We start from the raw sequence: 10,150 nt of genomic DNA, 5'->3' as shown, positions 1-10,150 counted from the left end.
TTATCGGATGGGTGTGCCTCTTTGACAACATTTTAATACAACCTAAGTTGAGGTATAGGTAAAGTATTATGCCCATCGGATATGCTTTGCATGGTCGATCGAGCATTAAATACAATTTTTGCCTTAGTGCCATGCACATCTGTAAAAAAACACGCTGCTAGGTGTGTTATCCGATCAAGAACTTATGCGATGGGAATGCCACTTTGCATGTAAGTCAATTCCACTTATTTGAAGGTGTGTGCAAAGTATCGTGCCCATCGGATATGCTTTGCATGGTCGATCGAGCATTAAATTTCATTTTTGCCTTAGTGCCATGCACATCCGTAAAAAAACACGCTGCTAGGTGTGTTATCTGATCAAGCACTTATGCGATGGGCGTGCCACTTTTCATGTAAGTCAATTCCACCTAGTTGAAGGTGTGTGCAAAGTATCGTGCCCATCGGATATGCTTTGCATTGTCGATCAAGCATAACACACTGTTTTTGCCTTAGTGTCATGCACAACCATATAAAAACACGACCATAGGTGTGTTATTCAAATCAATACTTATCAGATGGGGCCTCCACTTTGCACGCAAGTCCGTTTTCACTACGTTGAGGTGCGTGCAAAGTATTGTCACCATCGGATATGATTTACATGGTCGATCACGCATTATACATCATTTTTTCCCTAATGACATGCACATTCGCAAAAAAACACGCCATTAGGTGTTATCTGACCAAGTACTTATCGGATGGGTGTGCCTCATTGAGAACATTTCAATACCACCTAGGTTGAGGCGTACGAAAAGTTTTGTGCCCATCGGATATCCTTTGCATGGTCGATCGAGCATTAAATACTATTTTTACTCTAGTGTCATGCACATCCGTCAAAAAACACGTTTCTAGGTATGTTATAGGATCAAGCACTTATGGGATGGGCATGCCACTTTGCATGTAAGTCGATTCTACCTAGTTGAAGGTGTGTGCAAAGTATTGTGCCCATCGGATATGCTTTGCATTGTCGATCAAGCATAAAACACCATTGTTGCCTTAGTGTCATGCACAATCGTCAAAAAACACGATCGTAGGTGTATTTTTCAAACAAGTACTTATCCGATGGGGATGCCACTTTGCACACAAGTCAATACTGCCTAGGTTGAGGAATGTGTAAAGTCTTGTGTCCATTGGATATGCTTTGCATAGTCTGTCTCACATGATACACCATTTTGTTGCTAGTGTTATGCACAATCGTCATAAAATACATAGGAGGTGTGTTATCCGAACAAGTACTTATGAGATGGGTGCACCACTTTGTATGCAAGTCAATAAGACCTAGGTTGAGGAGTGTACAAAGTTTTGTGCCCATTGGAGAAATGTAGATGCGATAATATTAGAAAATTCTCGGTATATGTATATGTGTGTGTGTGGCAAACAATTTTGGCACAAAGTAAACACCTAGTGCACAAATTATGCACTTCATACCTTGAGTAAATAAGCTTGTTGATGAGGATAAATATGCCCTTGAATAAAAGCACAGTTGTTGTATGACCACAATAGGATCGCTTTGAGATGGCAACACAGGGCCAAAACAAAGTACCTTGCAGATGTGCTTCATGTGTTCCTAACATCACAAAGAGCTTGGTTTCAATTGGTCCAAATTGTGGAGTTGGGTTTTCAATTCAGATTTAATCCTTATTCATGCTTTGTTGAGGATGTGAAAGATCAGTACCAGTTGCAAAAGGCAACAAAAATGGCAAAACGTTTACTATGGATGTCACTATGCCTAAGGTGAATGTTGTTATGTTTACACATGGAACATGTATCATACAGACACATGGCATAAGCGAGTTGAGCATGTGGATATGAAAAGGCTAAAATCTATGCAAATGTCGAGCAAGCAACGACCTAATAGGAGTAGATGATACTCTGAGCAAAGATGTATGGGTAAGGATTAGTTACTAGTTAGTGAAGAGAAAAGTGAGGCTTTGATGGAAGAAGTTCTAGAGAGATAATCTGCAAGTTAGCCAACCAAGCTCATTGGCAAGGTGGTGTTGCAAGAATCTAATTTACATGGAGCTTTAGGTAGTAGCACATCCATGGCCTAGCACCATTCAAGAGGTCACCATCTATGGGAGAGGGGTCTCCCTTCTCTAACTCAGCTCACCCTCAGCTCACCTAATACCACTTGTGTCCTCATTGAGAAAAGCCCTCCTCTCCTTGGCCCACACATGGTCTACTTTATTCCTTGGTACCACGACTTCACAGTAGACATGGAGGCCACCCATCATGTGCCCCATTTTTGGGTAACACACCTGTGATTTTGCCCATATGTAAGTTTACAAATAGTATAAAAAATCATGTAATAATATATTAATAGTTTGCAAATGTGTATAGCAAGTGAGTAATGGGAAGTGGAAGTGGGAATGAGGAGGGAGGAGTGGAATAGGATAGGGAAGTAATAAGGGTGTATGATAATAAGTATAAAAAATAGTATAATAATATATTAATAGTTTTTAAATGGCAAGTGAGTAATGGGAAGTGGAAGTGAGAGTGGGGAGGGAAGAATGGAATGGGAGAGGGGAAGGTAATAGGGGAGTAGGCTAATAAGGGAGTGAAATGAGTGAGGAAGTTAATAGGGGATAAAAAAGAGGAGGGTGAGATGGGGAAATATGGGATTTTGGAAAATGGGAGGAGTATGGGACGTGGTGGAAATGTGGGATGGGAGTGGTGGCAATGGGGAGGAAGAAGAAATGGATGGATGGGAGGAGGGCTAATGGATGAGGGATGGGGGTTCAATAGGAGAGGGGGAGTAATGGGAGCCAATGGGAGAGGAGATAAATGAAAAGCCAATAGGAGAGAGGGGAGAAATGGAAAGCCAATAGGAGAGGAGGAGGAAAACCTAATTTTTCTTATATATAGTCTTCCTTCATTCATTCATTCTCCCCTCATTTCATTCAAGCAAGAGAGCAAGGACGATCAAGAGAGCAAGGAAGGAAGAGCAAGAAATCAAGAAAGAGCAAACTTACAAATTGTTTCCAGGTACTTGTAAACTTTTTTTTCTAGTTTCTTTTTTAAAATTTGAAGAGAGAGAAACTAGAGAGAGAGAGGTTCAGGGGAGGGGAAGGGGGGGAGGGAGGAGGAAGGAAGGGGAGGAAGAGGATGCGAGGGGAGGGAGGAGGAAGGGAGGGGAAGAAGGGGCGAAGAGGGAGGTGGGTGGGAGGGAAGGGGGTGGGAGGGGAGGCTGGCGCGGCGGGTGGGAGGGAAGCGGGTGGGAGGGGGGCTGGCGAGCGGCTGAGGGGGGGGGGAGGGGGGGGAGGGTGAAGAGGGGGGGCTGGCGGCCGAGGCCGCCAGCCCAGGGAGAGAGGAGAGGGGGTTGCGAAGGGGGGGTGAGAGGGGGAGGGAGGGGGGCGCGGCTGAGAGGGGGAGGGGACGGAGGGTGAAGAGGGGGGGCTGGCGGCCGCGGCTGCCAGCCCGGGACGGTGGGGGAGCGGCTGAGGGGGGGGAGCGGTTGAGAGGGGGAGGGAGGGAGGGTGAAGAGGGGGGGCTGGCGGCCGCGGCCGCCAGCCCAGGGAGGGGGAGGGGTTGCGAAGGGGGGGGGGGCGGAGGGTGAAGGGGGGGAGCTGGGTGAGAGGAGAGGGGGGGGGGCTGGCGGCCGCGGTCGCCAGCCAGGGAGGGTGAAGGGGAGGGGGGAGGGTGGGTTGCGAAGGGGGGGGGGGAGGGTGAAGAGGAGGGGGGGGGGGCTGGCGGCCGCGGCCGCCAGCCCAGGGAGAGAGGAGAGGGGGTTGCGAAAGGGGGGGGGGGGAGGGTGAAGAGGAGAGGGGGGGGGGGGAGGGAGAGAGGAGAGGGGGTTGCGAAGGGGGGGTGAGAGGGGGAGGGAGGAGGGCGCGGCTGAGAGGGGGAGGGGAGGGAGGGTGAAGAGGGGGGGCTGGCGGCCGCGGCCGCCAGCCCGGGAGCGGCTGAGGGGGGGGAGGGGGGGAGCGGCTGAGAGGGGGGGGGGGGAGGGTGAAGAGGAGAGGGGGGGGGGGGCTGGCGGCCGCGGCCGCCAGCCCAGGGAGAGAGGAGAGGGGGTTGCGAAGGGGGGGGGGAGGGTGAAGAGGAGGGGGGGGAGGGGGGGAGCGGCTGAGAGGGGGAGGGGGGGAGGGTGAAGAGGGGGGGCTGGCGGCCGCGGCCGCCAGCCCAGGGAGGGGGATGGGTTGCGAAGGGGGGGGGGGGGGAGGGTGAAGAGGGGGGGGCTGGGTGAGAGGAGAGGGGGGGGGCGCGGCCGCCAGCCAAGGAGGGTGAAAGGGAGGGGGGAGGGGGGAGGGTGGGTTGCGAAGGGGGGGGGAGGATGAAGAGGGGGGGCTGGGTGAGAGGAGGGGGCGGGGGCTGGCGGCCGCGGCCGCCAGCCCAGGGAGAGAGGAGAGGGGGTTGCGAAGGGGGGGGGGCTGGGTGAGAGGAGAGGGGGAGGGGGGGCTGGCGGCCGCGGCCGCCAGCCAAGGAGGGTGAAGGGGAGGGGGGAGGGTGGGTTGCGAAGGGGGGCGGGAGGATGCAGAGGGGGGGCTGGGTGAGAGGAGGGGGGGGGCTGGCGGCCGCGGCCGCCAGCCCAGGGAGAGAGGAGAGGGGGTTGCGAAGGGGGGCGGGAGGGTGAAGAGGGGGGGGGCTGGGTGAGAGGAGAGGGGGGGGGGGCTGGCGGCCGCGGCCGCCAGCCAGGGAGGGTGAAGGGGAGGGGGGAGGGTGGGTTGCGAAAGGGGGGGGGGACGGTGAAGAGGGGGGGGGCTGGGTGAGAGGAGGGGGGGGGGCTGGCGGCCGCGGCCGCCAGCCAGGGAGGGTGAAGGGGGGGATGGGTGGGTTGCGAAGGGGGGGGGAGGGTGAAGAGGGGGGGGGGGGATGGGTGAGAGGAGGGGGGGGGCTGGCGGCCGCGGCCGCCAGCCAGGGAGGGTTAAGGGGGGGGGGGATGGGTGGGTTGAGAAGGGGGGGGGGAGGAGGGGCGGGGCTGGGTGAGAGGAGGGAGGGGGCATGGGTGGGTTGCGAAGGGGGGGGCTGGGTGAAGAGGGGGGGGAGGGTGAAGAGGAGGGGGGTGTCGCCAAGGAGGGAGGGAGGGTTGAGAGGGGACCAAAGGGAGAGTGGGGAAGAGGGTGGAAGGGTTGGGGGGGTCGCCAAGGGGGGTGGGAAAAAGGGGGGAAGGTTAAAAGGGGGTAGGGGGAAAAAGGGGTAGGGGAGGAAGAGGTTAGGCGACGGGAGAGGGGGAATGGTAGCGGGAGGGGAGGAGGGAGGGGGGAGGGGAATTTTGGGGAAGGAGGGGGGGCGAGGGGAAGGGAGGGGTCGAGGGAGGAGTTTTGGCGGCGGAGGGAGGGGAGGGAAGGAGGTTGGAGGAGAGGATTGGGTCGAGGGATGGATGGAGGGAAGGAGAGGAGAGAGAGGAGAGAGAGAGAGGGAGAGGAGAGGAGAGAGATGGGAGATGAGGATTTGACTTACTATCACGAGCAAGAACGAAAAATAAGATTTGACTTACGAGAAGAATGAAAAGGACTTACATGAAAAGGACAATCGAGAAGAATGAAAAGGACTTACGAGAAGAATGAAAAGGACTTACATGAAAAGGACAATCGAGAAGAATGTTGAAGAAAGTATCAAGAAGAATGTTGAACATAAATTTGAATTCAAAAGGAACGTATGAGAAGAAAGTATAAGAAGAATGTTAAACACAAATTTGAATTCAAATTTCCCTCTCTTTTTTGAAAATTCAAATTTATGCGTAGGAGTGGACTAGTTTTAACTCTCTCCTCATTTCATTGAAGCAACCAAGAGCGGAAGAGAGAGGATAAGCCGAGCCTTACTTTTTTCACTTTTTCCAGGTACTTGCATTCTTTTTTATTCGTCTTGTAATTCTATTTCTTTACTTACAATTCTTTTCAATTAAGGTTTTTGAGTTCTATTTCTTAAAATTCGTATTGTAATTCTTTTTCTTTACTTATAATTCTTTTTCAATTAGTTTATTCTTAAAGTTTTTGAGGAGGGTGGTCTTTTAGAAGGCATTACAATTCTTTTTAAATTAGTTTCTTATTTGAGTTTTTGAGTTCTATTTTAATTAGTTTTTTATTTATATTTGAGTTTGTAAATTTGAGAAATGGGAGAATAGGGAGGGAGGGAAAGAGAGAAATTAAGAGAGAGAAGAGGGGCTCCTTAAATGAGAGAGGAGAGGGAGAGAGGGAGAGAGAGAGAGAGATTCATACAGAGAAGAGGGGCTCCTTAAATGAGAGAGAAGAGTAGGGAGGGAAAGAAAGAGAGAGGAGAGAGGCGGAGAGAGATTAAGAGAGAGAAGCGGGTAAAGAGAGAGGAGAGAGGGGGAGAGAGATTAAGAGAGAGAAGCGGGTCTCTTGGGGGCCATGGCTACTTGAGGGAGGGAGAGAGTAGGGAGAGAGAGGGAGAGAGAAAGAGAGATAGGGAGAGAGAGAGAGATATGTTTATGGGAATGAAACGTGGCGAGAGGAGAGAGGAAAAGAGAGAGAGAGAGAGAAGAGAAGAGGGAGACTTAGGGAGAGAGAGGGAGAGAGAGAGAGAGAGAGAGAGGGAGAGAGAGAGAGAGAGAGAGAGAGAGAGGAATGAAACTTCTGTGCTAGAGGGAGGGAGAGGGAGAGAGAGAATAAGTGGGATGAGGATAGAGAGAAAAATACTTAAGAGTTGTCAAAGAGAGAGAGAGAGAGATTAAGAGAGAGAATGAGGTGTCTTGACTATGGCTACAAGGAGATTTAGGAGGAGAGAGAGAGAGAGAGAAAGTAAAGAGAGTTTTATATATTTACATCTTTTATATTATATTTTTAAATGAGAGAGAAGAGTAGGGAGGGAAAGAAAGAGAGAGGAGAGAGAGGGAGAGAGATTAAGAGAGAGAAGCGGGTCTCTTGGGGACCGTGGCTTCTCTTGGGGACCGTGGCTCCTTGAGGGAGGGAGAGAGAGGGAGAGAGAGAGAGAGGAATGAAAAATACTTAAGAGTTATAGAGAGAGAGAGAGAGATTAAGAGAGAGAATGAGGTGTCTTGACTATGGCTACAAAGAGATTTAGGAGTAGAGAGAGAGAGAGAGAGAGAGAGAGAGAGAGAAAGTAAAGAGAGTTTTATATATTTACATCTTTTATATTATACTTTTAAAAAATTATAAAAGAGTGAATTTATGGTTTGTTTTGAAGGTGAGATAATGTTTTTATATATATTCATCTTTTAAATTGAAAAATGTTAACTTTTCTTTAGATACTTGTTCTTTATTTATATCACATGCAGGTTTAGCCTCTACATCACAACCCCTTCTTTTGCATATTTAAGCCTCTCAAACCCCAGCACATTAAAATGAACACAGAAAAAGAAATTATTTATTGCTTTTCTTCGCTTCGACGGTTGGTTTAGCATAGTTTAGCATAGATTAGATTGCCTTAGAGGAGAGACAATTCTCCAAGTTGCCAATCGAAGCCATGCTCAAATTTTTCTAACTAGTTCCTAATCGTTGTCAGTCCCTTCGCTCACATGCGGTTTAACACTCATAACATGCTATTAAATAAGACCTTTTACCATTTACCAAGAAGTTTATCAGTGGGTAGATTGCATGAGCAGATATCAGTGGACAGATTGCATGAGCAGATATCAGTGGACAGATTCCATATATCAGTGGACAGATTACATGTCATGGGACATATTGGAGCTTGATGATTATTGGTTATTTTTATTGCATTTGTATAAATATTTAAGCTCATTTATTGTCATAAAAATCCTTGTAAAGCCTTTTATGCTATTTTTTACATTTATTGTCATATGAAGCGCCTTGTAATAAACCCGACCATCCCGACCATTCACTAATTAACGAGTATCAGTGGGCTGCATAAGTGGATATCATGTGGGTTGCATAAGTGGATATCAGTGGAACAATTTTTAGTGGATAGATTGCACCAGTTGGGTATCAGTGCTCAAATATCAATGGATGGACAGATTACATGAATCTTCACAAAGATTGAAGCTTTATCACTAGACGACATTTTATATTACTTGTAAAGCTTTATTGGCTAATTCTTTTACATTTGTACAAATATTTAAGCCTTGTAAAGCCTTTTAGGCTATTTCCCACATTTATTGCCATATGAAGCCTTGTAAAGCCTTTTGGGCTATTTTCCACATTTATTGTATCAAGGGTTGTATATTGTACTTTACTTGTATGTATCTAAATTCTTCATTATCTTTTCTTGTAGGATTATGGAGCAATCAGCTAATGTGATGGCTATGCTAGATGACTCTGAGATCAGAGAATGGGTTTCTGATGTCACTTTGAATTTCAAAGGAAAGGAATATAGCCCCAATGGCTTTGGTAGGTGGACTCGATATCACATGGGTAGAAGAGCTTGGTTTCTTCATCAAAAGGAAAAGAGACTCTTTCTACTTATGTCAAAAAGGGAGTTCAATGGTGTTGAAGATCCATGGGATGCTACTTTCTTCAAAAAAGATATGACTTCAAGTCTTGTAGTAGGCATAATAATTCAGCGAAAAGACACCTTTGTGGATATTTTTACAAAGAGTTCAGATCCTGAAGTTGGCGGTATGCATTTTATTGTGTCAAGGAGAGACGCAAAGACCTTTGTGATGCCTCCTCCTCAACCATCAAAGTTTCCAGAGCTGCAAAGGGCATTGGAGACTCTTTCATATACTTGGGAGCAATTTCCTAGTGTGGTGGCAAAAAGGATGCATGCAAAGATAATGTTTGAATACTTTCAGGATGCAGAATATGCTCTCCATATGCAAGAATCATCACCTCGGGGGGGTCACCCATCATATGTAACCCTATCACGTGAGTTCAACAGAAGGATTTTTTTTATTTCTAAAATTTACAGAAATAAATATACATAAGGGACTATTTAAAATATTTTTGGAAAAAATTTACAGATTTGTATAGAAAAGGGGTACATTTTATTAATGAAATTTTCTACAGATAAGGGACTTTAAATATAGGCCTTGAACGCACGTGATATAGAGGGTTTATACATAGTGACCCCCCCGAGATCATCACATGAAGGAGATCAAAAAGCTCAGACTTCAATGCAGGGACAAGAAGAACAGGCACACTGTCACAAACCTGTAGAACATGAGCGCAAACTTCTAGAGCCAGAAATGGTGAATGTAACTAAGGATGATGAAAAACAAGCCTTGAGTGCACGGGAATTAGCAAAAATTGAAGAAGATCAAGGTCGATCCACTGCAGTTATGCTAGAAGCTCTTGCTAGCAAACCACGACGTGAAATGCAAAAGGCTAGTACTGCAAGAGCCACGGTTCCAAGCAGTAAGAAAAGACATCGTCCCACTGTAGAGAAAGATAATGTGGATGAAAAACAGTCAAAAAAAGAGAAAGATGAAGAAGACTCAGAATCCGAGGCTGAAGATGATCAAGATGAACTCACATCAATTAAAAATCTTAATCTGCGTCTTAATGAAGCAGTTACAGATGATGATGTGGGATATATCTGGGGTCAAAGGACGTGGTTTGTGAATGCCAAAGATGTGGAAGCTGCAGCTCTGTTTACTAATAGCCGAAGCCTTGATATATCCTATGCAATGCAAATATACGAGGCTTTGAGAGATGGTAAGAAACCTGTGGCAAGTAATGTGGTCTTGCGCCCAATAATGTTTTGTCCAACCAAAAATAGTTTTCTGGATCAAATAACATTTACAGGGCCTACACATTTCGAGGAGATCTTCAGTCAATTCTTTAAAAACACTCTAAAAAATATTCCACATGAACAAGGCGAAGAGGCACAAGGAGAGAATATGCTAAAGGAAGTCAAGAAGGAATTTCTCCTTCATTGCAGATTCCAGCCCATTGATGGTCAACATTGGGCTTATGCTTGTAATCAGATCGCAAGGGAAGCAAAGGAGGGCAAAAGACTCACTCCAGAACAATTTGTAAAGATAAGCTCATTCCATTATTATCCTGCAACGATCTGTATATTCAAGCATGAGATTAAGTATTTGATTGAGTCCGAAAGACTTAATCATTATGTCCATGGAAAGCGTAAGATATCCTCAACATCAGAGGTCTTACAGAAGGCAAGGGTGATATGGACAACATTTGGTTCCCCAAATCCTGATTTGAAGCGAAAGGTCACAAAAGCAGACGCCGACACACTCACAAACTTTTATACTTCTTTGAGTGCAGTTGTGC

This window comes from Dipteris shenzhenensis, chromosome 1, assembly GCF_047967505.1.
Source record: "Dipteris shenzhenensis isolate YYH24624 ecotype China chromosome 1, Dip_SZ_1.0, whole genome shotgun sequence".
In the NCBI taxonomy this organism is placed as follows: domain Eukaryota; kingdom Viridiplantae; phylum Streptophyta; class Polypodiopsida; order Gleicheniales; family Dipteridaceae; genus Dipteris; species Dipteris shenzhenensis.
This window is presented reverse-complemented; position numbering follows the sequence as displayed.